The sequence below is a fragment of the Thalassophryne amazonica genome, chromosome 10 (assembly GCF_902500255.1).
Source record: "Thalassophryne amazonica chromosome 10, fThaAma1.1, whole genome shotgun sequence".
NCBI lineage: Eukaryota > Metazoa > Chordata > Actinopteri > Batrachoidiformes > Batrachoididae > Thalassophryne > Thalassophryne amazonica.
In genome coordinates this window covers 75,955,727-75,971,528 of record NC_047112.1, presented here as the reverse complement: position 1 = coordinate 75,971,528, position 15,802 = coordinate 75,955,727, and positions in this window count along the sequence as shown.

The window sequence follows — 15,802 nt, the reverse complement described above, 5'->3', positions numbered from 1 at the left end:
TAGATAGATAGATAGATAGATAGATAGATAGATAGATAGATAGATAGATAGATAGATAGATAGATAGATAGATAGATAGATAGATAGATAGATAGATAGATAGATAGATAGATAGATAGATAGATAGATAGATAGATAGATAGATAGATAGATAGATAGATAGATAGATAGATAGATAGATAGATAGATAGATAGATAGATAGATAGATAGATAGATAGATAGATAGATAGATAGATAGATAGATAGATAGATAGATAGATAGATAGAGTCCATGCCCTCCAATTTAACATGATAACTCAAAAACAATAAATGCTGTCTTCTTTCAAATTTAAAGGGTATATAATGTATAATGTGCCTGTGACAAACTGGTGTCCTGGTCAGGGTTTACCTCGCCTCATGCCCTATGATCAGTGGGATGAGCGCCAGCTGCTCCCCCCCCACCACCCCCGTGACCCTTGATTGGAGTAAGCAGGTATAGGAAATGAATGAATAATGAGGATCAAATTATTAAAATTAGGTTAACTTTGATGCACCAGCTGAAGCCACTTCCCATTAACCTGCTTACCAGCTGCTGGGCCTGTATGGCTGAGTTGCAAGAAGTAATTTTATCATTACATACATGATAGAAATCAAGAGCAGGTGTGGTTGATATTACATGTACATTTGTGGTCTGACGTTTACATACACCAGGGGCCACCAACCCTTTTCCTGGAGAGCATCTGCTGTGCATGATTTCCTTGCCTGCCTACTCAAGTCACACTTTTTTTTTAGAATTGGTGTTTTCCAGCTCTTGATAGTGTCATGATTTGGCCCTGATCAGGGCTTTGTTTCCATTTTTCCTCCTTTCTTTTGCTGACCATCTGCCCCAGCTTTGTTTTATTAGTTGTTTATTTTCATTATGTGTTTTTTTCTCTGTTATGTTTTACGTTGCCACTTTGTTTCTTTGTTACTTTTCATACTTTAGCCATTGTTCAGTTCCGTTCTAGCTTTGTTCAGCCGGTTTGTGTTTTTGATCATTAGTTTATCACTTGTTTATTTTGTTAATCTCATCTGTGTTATCCGTTATGTGTAGTATCAGGTTTTGTTTTCTGTTCATTATTAGTCTTTGTTTGTTTTGTCATCTGGTTGTATTCTTCAGTCATAAATCAGTTCCAGTTTAGTTGTATCTTAGTGTTTATTTTCCTATTCAGTTCTTATGTATTTATCTTCTATGTTTATTATCTGATGGTTCACTTTTTGTTCTCATGTTCATGCTCTGCTCATAGTCCCCTGTTTCCGTTTGACCTTTGTCCTCTGTTTCCCTCACGCCTATCTGATTGTGTTCACTCCACATCACTGCACCTGTCATTGTGTCTTTGTCTCTCACTTTGTTTCTGTCTGCTTTGTGTTTTCATTCACCCACGCTCTTGGCACCTGTTGACGCATCTTTGTGTCTTACATCACTCCACTTTGTGCACTCCCTTCCTCGCTATTTTGCCCCATGTATAATCTTTGTCCTCCAGCCACGCCCCCTTTCTAAATTGTTCCACACATGCATCTAGTTCACCTAATGAGCCTGCCAGTATTTAAGCCCTCACAATCCCTCACTTCCCTGCCAGTTTGTCATCTTTGCACACATTCCATACCATTATTACATTCAATTAGTAATAATTGTGGATTAATTGCTGCATTTTTGTCTCAAGTAATTGGGTGTGAAGAATGAATTGCCCTTTTAGGGATCAGTAAAGTTGTTTGAATCTTGAATCATTCCAGCCTCTTGTCTAGAGTCCTGTTTTTGCCTAGCCATGTACCGTATCTTGCTCTGTTCTCCTCGGCCACGCCTTTTGCTGCATCCCTGAAAACTGTGTTTGCTTGTGCCATCGAGCCCTGCCTAAACATGACTGCATTTTTGCCTGACCCCGATTGTACCTCTGCTCCGATGACTGACCACCTGTGTACCGTACCACAGCCTGGAATAAAGACCATGATTTCTCTCACACCTAAGGCTAGTCTGGGAGTCTGCTTTGTGGGTCCAGCCACTTCGGGGACCTGAGACCCGCCCATCCTGACAGTTTGAGAACACCTCATAGAGTTAATTGCCTGGGAGTGTATAACTACCTGGATGCTTAGTTCCATCATCTCTGTTTTGCGTGTTTTACAATTCTTTGCTGTTCTTTGTTGTTGTTTTTTGTTGTTATTGATAGTATGACTAAAACAGATGGCCACCCGTCCGAATCTGGTCTGTTTGAGGTTTCTTCCTCAAATCAAGTATGTATGTGCTTGCTCAGGGGGTAGGTAAAGTTAGACCTGACCCTTGTGAAGCACCTTAAGGTGCTTTATGGTGTTATTTCACACTATATAAATAAACTGAATTTAGAACCTTTTCTACACACAGCTTGATAAATGAGGGCCCAGGACTGTGAAAAACCTTTTCACAGTGGACCCACCCCACCACCACATTCCCTCCATTAGGGGTGGTGGTGATGGTCTGTGTCTCCCTCAAGCTCAAATCCTCTGTCATTGCGATTGATAATTAAAATAAAAAAAATAAAAAAAATAAATATATATATATATATATTCATGATTTCCCTCAATGTTTACATTACAGCCAAAAATAAGTGTTAATAATAACAACAACAACATGCTCTGAGATAATTCCCAGGTTGAGATGATCCTCGGGAGAATTGTGCTTCACTTTGCATCAGACCTCAACATTGTTATGATTGAATATCAGCAGGTCTCCAAATCCCTACAGCATTGCCCATGGGAAATAAGTTCTGAAATTTCCCCATCTCCCTAAACAATCTGCTTTAATGCCTTATGCGCCCTGTGTGTAATTCTGCTGGAGGATGCTGCTGGTGGTACACATTATGTGGTGAAAGCGGTCGGTTGGTGAAGATGGGTAATTGGCCAAATTGCGAGTGAATTCCTCCAGAGTGCAAAGCAAAATTAAAGAGGCAGCGGTGTTGAGTTAATTGAAAGTGCTAACCATCTAATGGAGTGCGCTGTGCCCAATGAATGAGAGCATTTGCCTGTCATTTATTGATGCCTCTATAGAAATGTAAGCCGAGCTTTACCACAGCTTGGACTCTGTCTATCCAGTAAGTTGTGTTTCGACAGGCTGCAAACACACTACATTTACTCACTCGATTCTTAACAACCCACATTAGGTCAACGGTGGATAGTAGGAGCTTAGTGAAATGGTTCAGGCCGTTTGTGTGGCATTGAGGTCCCTGTGTGTTTTGTGAATTTCTGTGTGTCTGCAAAGAAAATGTATGCTTTGTTTTCTTGTTTTTCATGTAAAAACAAAATAAGCGAAATACGTCAGTCAGCCGTTAAATTATTATTCCATTCATACTGGGAGGTCTGGGAGTATGCACTGGTGCCACACTCACCACATCCACCACAATACAGAACCACATTGGGTCCTCAGTGGCAACCACAAGTCAGTTAAGTCAAGCGTAGGAGCCTGTGCTTGTGTCACGTGTGGCACCACGGAACCACCTTGGGTTCTGCATGAATGAACCCTAATCACCTGGCCAGGAAACTGGTCCATTCCCACATCTCTAAAATAACTATCCATTTCCTTCACCTGGATGAAACATTGGCCATCCCCATGGCTTTCTCCAGCTACCAGGTTCCTCAACTACCAGACACCTGCATGCTGGATCATGCACAGAAAAATGTGCCACATGGCCAGAATGACAATGCAAGCGATCCTCTTCCTTTTTCCAAGTAACCATTTGTTTGATATGAAGTGATTCCTGTATTACATAAGGATCCTTCCAAAGAGATCTAGTACCAAAGATATCCAGACATCATTGCCTTAGATCAGTGGTTAGTGTTGAAAATTCCTTGCTCTGTTAAAAAAAGCACTTGGGAAAATTTTGAAGGAAATGTAAAATTTCATAAGGCCGGCTAATAATTTTGTTCGTATCCATATGTTGGAGGAAGAGGTTTAAATGGATTAAATGAAAGAAAAATGAGCAAAAGGGGGGAAAAGAATGAACAAATGAATTTAATGGGCACACATAGACCCAAAATAGCAAAGAAAACAACCCAACAACGCACCCATGTGTAGCTGAGCAGATATTTTATTTGAGATTATTTTGCAATTTCATTCTTATGAACGTTCTCAAAACTAATTTTCTTTTTTTGCTAGAAGTTGTAAAAGTGGTTAAAACGGTTTAAAACTGCATAAAAACATAGCATGAGTTTATTGTGAGTCTGCATGTGACTTTTACAGATGGTTTTATTTGCTGAAAGAGATGTTAACCTTTGTCAAAATCATCAGAGATTTTACCTCATTATTGTTTCACTCAACAATATATTTATAACATTTTTTTCAGTCAACAATGACATTGTGTTAGTTGGATGTGGTGGAGTTCAGGTCAGACCCAAATGCATTTACAACCTTAAGATGGAGGTATACAGATGTGTATTTAATGTGCCTTCTCTGGTTGTTCCTGGGCAGAAAGATCAGATGATCCTTGGCACAAACATCATAAAACACATCCTCAAGCAGTTCAGACAACAGCCTAGCTTCTGGCAGGTCCTTACCAAACCCGAGTCCACAGGTGAGCCTGAGATAATGCAGTTCCTTAACATGTTGGCCGGTGTTCAGAGGTGGAGGGGTGATACGTTGCCAGATGTTATTGGCACAGCCAAGCTTGCAAGAGCAGTTACTCTTCTCCCAAGGCAAGAGCATCTGGTTTGAGCCAAGTTACCTGCAAAGTCACCCCTTTCAGAAGGCAGTGCCATTCTTGTTGAGCCATCAAAAGCTCAGATTCACAAAAAAGACATAATTGTTTGCAGATCTGTGGCCACTATGTGTGGAGACAGATGGGTTCCAGTCAGGGTTCTGAACACTTCTGACAAAGGAGTTACCCTAAAGCGTCACACCAAATTGGCAGATGTGTCCACCTGTGTTGCCGCTGAGGATTTAGATGTCACTGCAGATCAAAAGCCAGCCACTGAAGTTGATGTGAAGAGTCAGTCGACATGCAATGAAGGGCCTATCAATTAAAATCTTCCTCATCCCTCCAGTTACAGTGACAGTCTCCATAACATGGGGTTGGGAGACCTGGATGTTGACTCGTGTGAAGTTTCAGACTACTGGAAGTGTCAGCTGCTGGCACTGATCCAAAAGTATGAGGATGTTTTCTCAAGGACAAAGTTCAATTGTGGGCTGGCCAAAGATTTTGTCCACCATATCCATTTATCTGATGAGCAACCATTTAGACTTCCATACAGACATGTTCCACCTGGAGAGTATCATAAGATCAGACAAGTACTCTCAGAGATGGAGGAACATGACATCATTCGCAAGTCCAACAGTGAGTGGGCATCACCTCTGGTAGTTGTATGGAAGAAAAATGGGGACCTCCAGATATGTGTTGACCATCGTTGGTTGAATGCCCGCACAGTCAAGGATGCTCACCCTTTGCCCCACCAGTCGGACTGTCTGGCAGCTCTTGGAGGTAGTGCTATCTTCAGCGCTATGGATCTCATTTCAGGATTTTATAACATTCGCATGGCCGAAAAGGACAAAAAGCTGACAGCCTTCACAATGCCAATGGGACTCTATGAGTTCGACAGGCTTCCCCAAGGTTTGTGTAACAGCCCTGCGAATTTCATGCGTCTCATGATGGGCATATTTGGTGACCAGAACTTCCTGACTCTATTCTGTTATCTGGATGACGTTCTGGTGTATGCTCCCAATGAAGCTGAAGCACTCAGGACCTCGAAAATGTCTTCAGCAGGCTACGTGTTCATGGGTTGACGCTAGCTCCTAAAAAGTGCCAGTTTTTCAGAAGGAGTGTAAGATTTCTCAGTCACATGGTGGATGAAAGTGGTGTTGCAACTGATCCCAACAAAGTCAAATCTATCATTTCCATAACAGAGCGCCCCCCTCATGATGGAGGATGGTATCACACCTTCCCAGAAGAAAATCATTTCTGGGCATGGTCATGTATTATCAACAATTCATACCTGATTGTTCCCGCTTGGCCAAGCCACTGTTTGCATTGATGCATTCAAAAAGTTACATTCAAGTGATTGGAAAGAGGAACATTGCAACTCGGTTGAGCGATTGAAAGTTGCACTTCTGGAGTCAGCTGTATTAGCGCACCCTGAGGATGGTGAGAGTAAAGCACGTCCCATTGCTTTTGCCAGCAAGGCACTCACCCGTGCTCAAAGCAATTACCCTGCACACCGGCTAGAGTTCCTGTCGCTGAAGTGGTCCATCTGTGACAAATTTAGCCACTGGCTGAAAAAACAGACCTTCACAGTTTGGACAGACAACAATCCCCTTACCTACATCCTCACCAAGCCTAATCTCGACACATGTGAGCAGAGGTGGGTTGCCAAGTTGTTGCCAGATGACTTCAGCATCAAGTACATCCCTGGCAACAAGAACATCATTGCCGATTGAGCAGACGGCCTTTCATTCAAAACCGTGTCTGCCAAAGGCTAATGAGGGAGCCATATGTAGAACTGGTGGGTGAATCAGAGCAAGTCCTGGGAGGTGCTGTACAGGATGTGTTCAGAGTCAGTACAAACCATCATGCTGTTGAGCAACACCTTGTACTAGATGACTTAGAGCACCACTCTCTCACCACTCAGGAGGTGTCGGCAGTCCTGGATAGCCATGTTGAGTGGGATCAGGGTTCCAAGCAAAGGATGGTCTCTTGGCTTGCTCAAGACCTGCAGAAGTTAATCCCACCCAGTTTGGATGCTCTACCTTCCTTCTCACTCCAAGAGCTTGAAGATGAGCAGAGAAAAGATGTTACACTGTCACAGGTCATCCCATTTGTTGACCGTGGTAGATGGCCGTCGAGGAGGGAGAGGGCAGGACTGTCATCAAGAGTGCTAAAGACTCTAAAACAGTGATACAATCTAAAAATGCTGGATGGCATCCTGTACAGAGTTTGTAAAGATCCACTGACTAGACGGAAGCATCACCAGTACATTGCTTCCAGCTCTTTTATCGGTCATATTCTGCAAGGTGTCCACGACCAAGCAGGCCATCAAGGTCAAAGCCGGATGTTTATCTGACTAGGCAAAGATTTTTCTGGGTGAATATGGAGCATGACGCCAGGGAATATGTCAAGTGCTGCAAATGCTGCATCGTCAGTAAGACTTTGGAGCCAGAAGGCAGAGCCAAGCTTGAGAGTATCAAGACCTCAAGCCCTTTGGAACTCGTCTGTCTGGATTTCTCATCGGCTGAAGATTCCAAGAGTTTGGATGTATTAGTGGTGACGGACCATTTTACCAAAATGGCCCATGCCTTCAAGTGCCCTGATCAGTCAGCGAAGCAGGTAGCATGTCAGTTATGGGATCGTTACTTCTGTGTATATGGATTTCTGAAGAGGATCCATTCAGACCAGGGTGCAAATTTTGAAAGTCAGCTGATTCAGGAGCTACTGCAAATGGCTGGTGTAAGAAAGTCCAGAACGACCTCATATCACATGATGGGCAATGGGAACTGTGAGAGGTTCAATAGAACTCTAGGCAACATGATCAGATCCTTACCACCCAGAGACAAGCAGAGAGGGCCGCAGATGCTGCAGACTCTGACGTTCGCTTATAATTGTACAGTTCATTGTCGACTGGTAATGCGCCGTTTTATTTGATGTACGGCTGTATCCCATGACTGCCAGTAGATGTCATGTTTTACAACATCAAAAGAGACAATGATATCACTGACTATGACAGCTATGTCAAAAGAGTGAAAGAAGACCTTAAAGAGGCTCTAGCCACAGCCCAGGTAAATGCAAATCTCAGTCAGCAGCATCAAGCAGACCTGTACAACAGGAGAACCAAAGGTGCAGATATTGAAGAGGGAGATCAAGTACTATTGGCTAACAGGTGTGCAAGGGGTCACAGAAAACTAGCAGACAAGTGGGAGTCTGCACTCTACACAGTTGTCTCCAGAGATTTAAGGTGTCACACCTACCGCATCAGGCACCCAGACACTGGCCAAGAGAGAGCTGTCCACATAAATCTGCTTTTGCAAGCCAACTTTTTGCCATTTGAGGTGGACCAGGTGGAAGAATCATCTTCTTTTGATGGGGAATCTGAGTCAGGTCGATAGAGCAGTGACGGAGAAGCGAGCCTTAGGGTGGGAGAGCCGGAAGTTGAACGTTCTGCACGCACTGCCAGCTGAGTAGCCAGAAACACCTCCAGTGAAGGCCCTTGTGTGCCTGATCATGAAACTGATAGGCATCCTGCAGACCCCCTCGAAGCTCTGCAGCCAAGCTCTCCTGCTGATGGGAGTGTTGAATCTGAGATGGGTGAAGTTGGACCAGATGACGACAGAACTGTGACAAATGTGGAGCACACCATAGACAAGTCAAATCTAAGTAGCAGTCAGTCAGAGGGTGTAGCAGACACAGGTGTGATCAACAGGGTTATCACAGACCATGATGGGGTACCACCAAGTCACTTTGTTGCCCCAATTAGGACCAGAGGGGGAAGAGTAGTGAAACTGGTTAACAGGTTGATTCAAATCATGACTTAGAAAAACAACCAAGCAGACATTGTAGCATGTGAGGCTGCCAGGATTCTATTCATGTAGGTTGTTGGATCACGGAAATGGCTTCAGTATGGAGAATGTGTTGATGAAATGTTTTGAGAGAGAGAGAGAGAGAGTGTGTGTGTGTGTGTGTATGTGAGAGAGACCAAATACACACTGGATAACAGTTCTTTAGTCATCGGTATGGTATTGTGTATAAGGCACCTTCTCTGGCATTGAACGTTCTCAAAACTAACTTCTTATATTCTCTCTCTAAAATAGTCATTAGGGTTATTTCGGTGTTCCATTAAGCTGCTTTGAGGGCGAATTTGTAAATGAGTTTATTAGTTCCGCGTTACCTGTTGTAGCGGGGGGGCTTTAATTAATGAGACACACAGAGGCATATGCAGGAGAAAGCGTGCATTCCAGACAAAAGAGGGACAGCTTCTGTGCTGGTAAGATGCACTTTTCTGCTCTCTCCTAATTTTTTGCTAGCAGTTGTAAAAGTGGTTAAAACGGTTTAAAACTGCATAAAACCATTCGTGAGTTTATTGTGAGTCTGAATGTGACTTTTACAGATGGTTTTGTTTGCTGAAAGAGATAGATCAGAGATTTTACCTCATTATTGTTTAACTCGCTGCAGGGGAGAGACCGTGCGGTTGTCGGTGTGTGTGTGTGTGTGCGTGTGTGTGTGAGTGACCAATGTGCCCTCTCACTGCATTACAGGTGTGTCTGTGTTATTGTTGTATTCATGTTCTCTGCTGCACTTTCAAGTCGAATTAATTATTTGTTCTTTGGCATAATTAATTGTTAACAATATCAAATGCATTATCTTTTCAAATTTTGATTCAATTACTGCAATATTCTGTGTTACTCAACATGTTATGTATTTTATTACAAGAAATCCTATATAAAATTGTAAAAAAAAAAAAAAAAGAGGGACAGTTTCTGTGCTGGGGAGAGACCGTGCGGTTGTTGGTGTGTGTGTGACGAATGTGCCCTCTCACTGCATTACAGAGAATTAAAGGTGCTGATCCTGATTCCTGGTGTTCGCCCTGTTTGTGTGCCAGCATCCATCTTAAGTCTGCTACACATGCGCCCGGAAGGGTGTAGGCAGAAGCAAAGCTTATAAACGCCCCCCCACCGTTTAACAAAATAAATAAAAAAGTATACATATGTACAGTGTGTGTGTATGTATATATATATATATATATATATATATATATATATATATATATATATATATATATATATATATATATATATATATATATATACCCATGATTTACAAATCCAAAATGTAAATTAATCACTGAACTAAAATTTCAAAACACAAACATGCAAACAGCAGTGCACCAAAAGCAAAACAAAATCAATAAGCCTAATTCATCATACTATGACAAGTAATTAAATCATTTTTGTAGAGCCTTTTTGTAGAGCCTTTTTAAAGCCAACCAAGTTACCGAATGATTTTATGTTAACTGGACAATTATTACAAATATTAACACCTTTAACAGAAACACAATGACTTTTTACAGTAGTTTGAATGTTTGATTTCTGAAATAATAATAAGTAAGTTCCTTCGGCAGCTCCCTTGTTTGGATCTGCATGTTGAATTGGCACAAGTTTTAGGCCGGATGCCCTTCCTGACGCAACTCCATATTACATGGAGAAATGTGGCAGGGGTGGGATTTGAACCCAAAACCAAGTGCACGTGTTGGGAAAGTGTAGTGACACGGACCCACAACAGGGGGCGTAAATGAACGGACAATGAAAGAGTCGAATATGAACACTTTACTGTCACTTTCCTCCGCCACCGAACCCAGGTGGCCACCGTCTCCGAATGTCGCATCTGGTACTGCTGGCAAGGAGCAGAGACAATAAGATGTGGGTGTGTGCACACCCAGTAACAACAATGATGGAGATTCCACCTCCACCTCTAACACACACTCGTGCAGCTCCTGTCTCAAACACTTATCTGGTGGGGGTGTAAAGGGAAGCTGTCGCCGGTCACGCCAATCTCCAGATAGAGCACTCTGCAGGAAAACAGCTGCAAAAACGAGTTTACTAAACACAGTCAGTGATACGGCTGAGAGTATTACCTTTACAGGTCGACAATATCTCGGCAATGAGGTGGAGATGACGTCCGGGTTTTATGGAGTGAGATGATGTAGTGTAGATGGGTGACAGCTGTCAAGAGATAATGAGTGACAGCTGTCACCCCCGGCTGTGCCCGTGGCGGCAGCGCCCTCTCGTGCCTGAAGCCCGCACTTCAGGCAGGGCGCCCTCTGGTGGTGGGCCAGCAGTACCTCCTCTTGTGGCGGCCCACACAACAGCGCCCCCCCCCCCTCAACGGGCGCCGGGAGGCCAGGTTTACCGGGGTGTCGGCAATAGAAATCGGCCAGGAGGGCCGGATCCAGGATGAAGCTCCTCTTCACCCAGGAGTGTTCTTCGGGTCCATAGCCCTCCCAGTCCACCAAATATTGGAACCCCCGGCCCATTCGACGGACGTCCAGGAGCCGGCGCACTGTCCAGGCCGGCTCCCCGTCAATGATCCGGGCAGGAGGCGGCGCCGGACCGGGAGCACAGAAGGGTGAGGTGTGGTGAGGTCTGATTCTCGACACATGAAAAACCGGGTGGATCCGCAGTGAGGCTGGGAGTTGGAGCTTCACTGCGGCAGGGCTGAGGATCTTGAGGATCTTGAACGGTCCGATGAACCTGTCCATCAGCTTAGGGGAGTCCACCTGGAGGGGGATGTCCTTCGTCGACAACCACACCTCCTGCCCGGCCTGGTATGCAGGGGCTGGGGACCGCCGGCGGTCTGCATGGGCCTTAGCCCTCGTCCGGGCCTGCAACAAGGCAGAACGGGCGGTGCACCACACCCGACGGCACCTCCGAAGGTGGGCCCGGACCGAGGGCACACTGACCTCTCCCTCCACCACGGGAAACAATGGGGGCTGGTACCCCAGACACACCTCAAATGGGGAGAGGCCGGTGGCAGAAGACACCTGGCTGTTATGTGCATACTCGATCCAGGCCAGGTGGTTACTCCAGGCCGTCGGGTGCGCGGATGTCACACAGCGTAGGGTCTGTTCCAACTCTTGGTTGGCCCGTTCTGCCTGTCCATTCGTCTGTGGGTGGTACCCGGACGAGAGGCTCACGGTGGCCCCCAGTTCTCTACAGAAACTCCTCCAGACCTGAGAGGAAAACTGGGGACCACGATCCGAGACTACGTCAGTTGGTATCCCATGCAGACGGACGACGTGGTGGACCAGGAGGTCCGCTGTCTCCTGGGCCGTAGGGAGCTTCGGGAGGGCCACGAAGTGGGCCGCTTTGGAGAAACGGTCCGCTATTGTGAGGATGGTGGTGTTGCCCTGGGACGGTGGGAGGCCCGTTACGAAATCCAGGCCGATGTGGGACCAGGGGCGATGTGGCACAGGAAGCGGTTGGAGCAGTCCTGGGGACTTCCTGTGGTCTGCCTTGCCCCTGGCACAGGTGGTGCAGGCCTGGATGTACTCCCGGGCGTCGGCCTCCATAGACACCCACCAGAAGCGCTGCCGGACAACTGCCACGGTCCTTCGCACCCCTGGATGACATGAGAGCTTGGAACCGTGAAGTCTAAGACCGCAGCCCTGGCCTCTGGTGGGACGTACAATCTGTCCTTTGGACCTGTCCCAGGTTCCGGGCTCTGTGTCAGGGCCTCCCGGACGGTCTTCTCCACGTCCCAGGTGATGGTGGCCACGATAGTGGACTCCGGAAGGATGGGCTCTGGTGGATCCGACAGCACAGTTTTGACTTCGTCTTCGTGTACCCGGGACAAGGCATCCGATCTCTGGTTCTTGGTCCCGGGGCGATAGGTGATCCGGAAGTCAAAACGTCCGAAGAACAGTGACCAGCGGGCTTGCCTGGGGTTCAGCCGCTTGGCGGTCCTGATATACTCCAGGTTCCGATGGTCAGTGAAAACCGTGAATGGCACAGACGCTCCCTCCAACAGGTGTCTCCACTCCTCAAGAGTCTCTTTCACCGCAAGGAGTTCTCGGGTGCCAACGTCATAGTTCCGTTCAGCCGGGGTCAACCTGCGAGAAAAGTAGGCACACGGGTGAAGAACCTTATCAGTCTCTCCGCTCTGGGATAGCACGGCTCCTATCCCTGAGTCAGAGATGTCCACTTCAACCACAAACTGGCGGCTAGGGTCGGGCTGCACCAGAACTGGTGCAGTAGAGAACCGTCGTTTCAACTCCTTGAACGCGGCTTTGCACCGATCCGACCAGGTGAAGGGGACTTTTGGAGAGGTCAGGGCTGTCAGGGGGCTAACTACCTGACTGTAGCCCTTAATGAACCTCCTGTAGAAATTTGCAAAGCCGAGGAACTGTTGCAGCTTCCTACAGCTTGTTGGTTGAGGCCAATCTCTCACCGCCGCAACCTTGGCCGGATCAGAGGCGACGGAGTTGGAGGAGATGATAAACCCCAGGAAGGACAAAGAAGCATGGTGGAACTTGCACTTCTTGCCCTTCACAAACAGCAGGTTCTCCAACAACCGCTGCAGGACCTGACATACATGCTGGACATGAGTCTCAGGGTCCGGAGAAAAGATGAGTATATCGTCCAGGTATACGAAGACGAATCGGTGCAGGAAGTCCCGCAAGACGTCATTAACCAAAGCTTGGAACATCGCGGGGGCGTTAGTGAGGCCGAACGGCATGACCAGGTACTCAAAATGACCTAATGGGGTGTTAAATGCCGTCTTCCACTCGTCTCCCTTCCGGACCCGAACCAGGTGATATGCATTCCTAAGATCCAACTTTGTAAAGATTTTGGCTCCATGCAGGGGGGTGAACACGGAATCTAACAACGGCAACGGGTATCGGTTGCGAACCGTAATCTCATTCAGCCCCCTGTAATCAATGCATGGACGGAGTCCGCCATCTTTCTTGCCCACAAAAAAGAAACCTGCACCCATCGGGGAGGTGGAATTCCGGATCAGCCCAGCAGCTAATGAGTCCCGGATGTAGGTCTCCATTGATTCGCGCTCAGGTCGCGAGAGGTTGTACAGCCTGCTGGACGGAAACTCCACGCCTGGAATCAAATCAATGGCACAATCGTACGGACGGTGCGGGGGAAGGGTGAGTGCCAGATCCTTGCTGAAGACATCAGCGAGATCGTGGTACTCAACCGGCACTGCTGTCAGATTGGGAGGGACTTTGACCTCCTCCTTAGCCTGTAAACCGTGAGGAACCGAGGATCCTAAACACACCCGATGGCAGGTTTCGCTCCACTGAACCACCACCCCAGACGGCCAATCAATCCGGGGATTGTGTTTCAGCATCCACGGGAAGCCCAAAATCACGCAGGAGGTAGAAGGAGTCACAAAAAACTCGATCTCCTCCCGATGATTTCCAGACACCACCAGAGTTACTGGTTGTGTCTTGTGCGTGATTAAAGGGAGAAGGGTGCCATCTAGTGCCTGCACCTGCAATGGCGAAGGGAGCACCACCAGAGGGAGCCCTACCTCCCTAGCCCATCTGCTGTCTAGCAGATTCCATTCCGACCCCGTGTCCACCAGTGCTGGGGCTTGAAGGGTTAAATCCCCGCTCAGGATTGTAACTGGGAGTCGTGTGGCAATATGTGTGTGTCCCACGTGAATGTTATGACCCCCCCTTAGCCCAGTCTCTAAGGGCGAGTGTTGTCGTTTTGGCCGTTTGGGGCAGTTTTTCTGTATGTGCTCTTTTAAGCTGCAGAGAAAACAGTCCCCGCGGACCAGCCTCCTCATTCTGTCATCTGTTCTCATTTTGGCCCTGTGCGTTTCCCTAGCAACGTCAGCAGGGGGAGCTGTAGCCACACGGAGCGTTGAGGCTGTGGAGCGTGGGGAGGGCGGAACCTTTTCGGACCCGGAAGGGAGAGGGACGGCGCGTGCCCGGCCACGTCCTTCATCTCGCTCCCGACGGCGTTCCTCCAACCGATTGTCTAACCGTATAACGAGATCGACAAGCCCATCTAAATCCTGCGGTTCTTCCTTCGTTACCAGGTGCTCCTTCAGGACCGACGACAGTCCGTTTATGAAGGCGGCGCGGAGCGCAACGTTATTCCAGCCGGACCTCGCAGCCGCGATGTGGAAGTCGACTGCATACCCGGCTGCGCTCCGGCGCCCCTGTCTCAGTGACAGCAGCACTGTTGAAGCAGTCTCTCCTCTGTTAGGGTGATCAAACACTGTTCTGAACTCCCTCACAAACCCAGTATAAGTGGTAAGGAGCCGTGAATTTTGCTCCCAAAGCGCTGTAGCCCAAGCGCATGCCTCACCACGAAGCAAGTTAATTACATAAGCCACCTTACTGGCGTCAGACGCGTACATTACGGGACGTTGTGCAAAGACGAGCGAACACTGCATGAGAAAGTCCACACAACCCCCGTACGGCTCTGGGGGACTTGTGTATGCTTCAGGGGATGGTGGGGGGTTCGTTGAACGAGCAGTGGAACGTTTATATCCTGCACAGGGTCGGCAGGAGGAGGAGCCGCAGCAGCGCCCTGAGCGCGCGCTTCCACCTGTGCGGTGAGAGCCTCCATCCTGCGATTAAGGATGATGTTTTGCTCGGTCATCAGATCCAGCCGAGCGGTAAAGGCGGTGAGGATTTGCTGCAACTCACCGATCACGCCTCCTGCAGACGCCCGTGCACCCTGCTCTTCCACTGGCTGTTCAACAGATGGGTGACGCCCCTTTGGATCCATGACATTGGCCTAGATATCCTGTTTGGAAAGTGTAGTGACACGGACCCACAACAGGGGGCGTAAATGAACGGACAATGAAAGCGTCGAATATGAACACTTTACTGTTGTGAATGAGCACAACCACAATACAGAGGAATGTGAAATTTTGCAAACAGTCAATCACAAGGGTGACGTGTGGGCAGGCTCGAGGATAGAAGACGTCTGTCCTGAGAAGAACTGGAACCACACGATTTCCTCTGCCACCGAACCCGGAGAATACTGGAGCCGCCAAGTCCCAAGTCCCCAGGTGGCCACCGTCTCCGAATGTCGGATCTGGTACTGCTGGCAAGGAGCAGAGACAATAAGATGTGGGTGTGTGCACACCCAGTAACAACAATGATGGAGATTCCACCTCCACTTCTAACACACACTCGTGCAGCTCCTGTCTCAAACACTTATCTGGTGGGGGTGTAAAGCGAAGCTGTCGCCGGTCACGCCAATCTCCAGATAGAGCACTCCGCAGGAAAACAGCTGCAAAAACGAGTTTACTAAACACAGTCAGTGATACGGCTGAGAGTATTACCTTTACAGGTCGATGATATCTC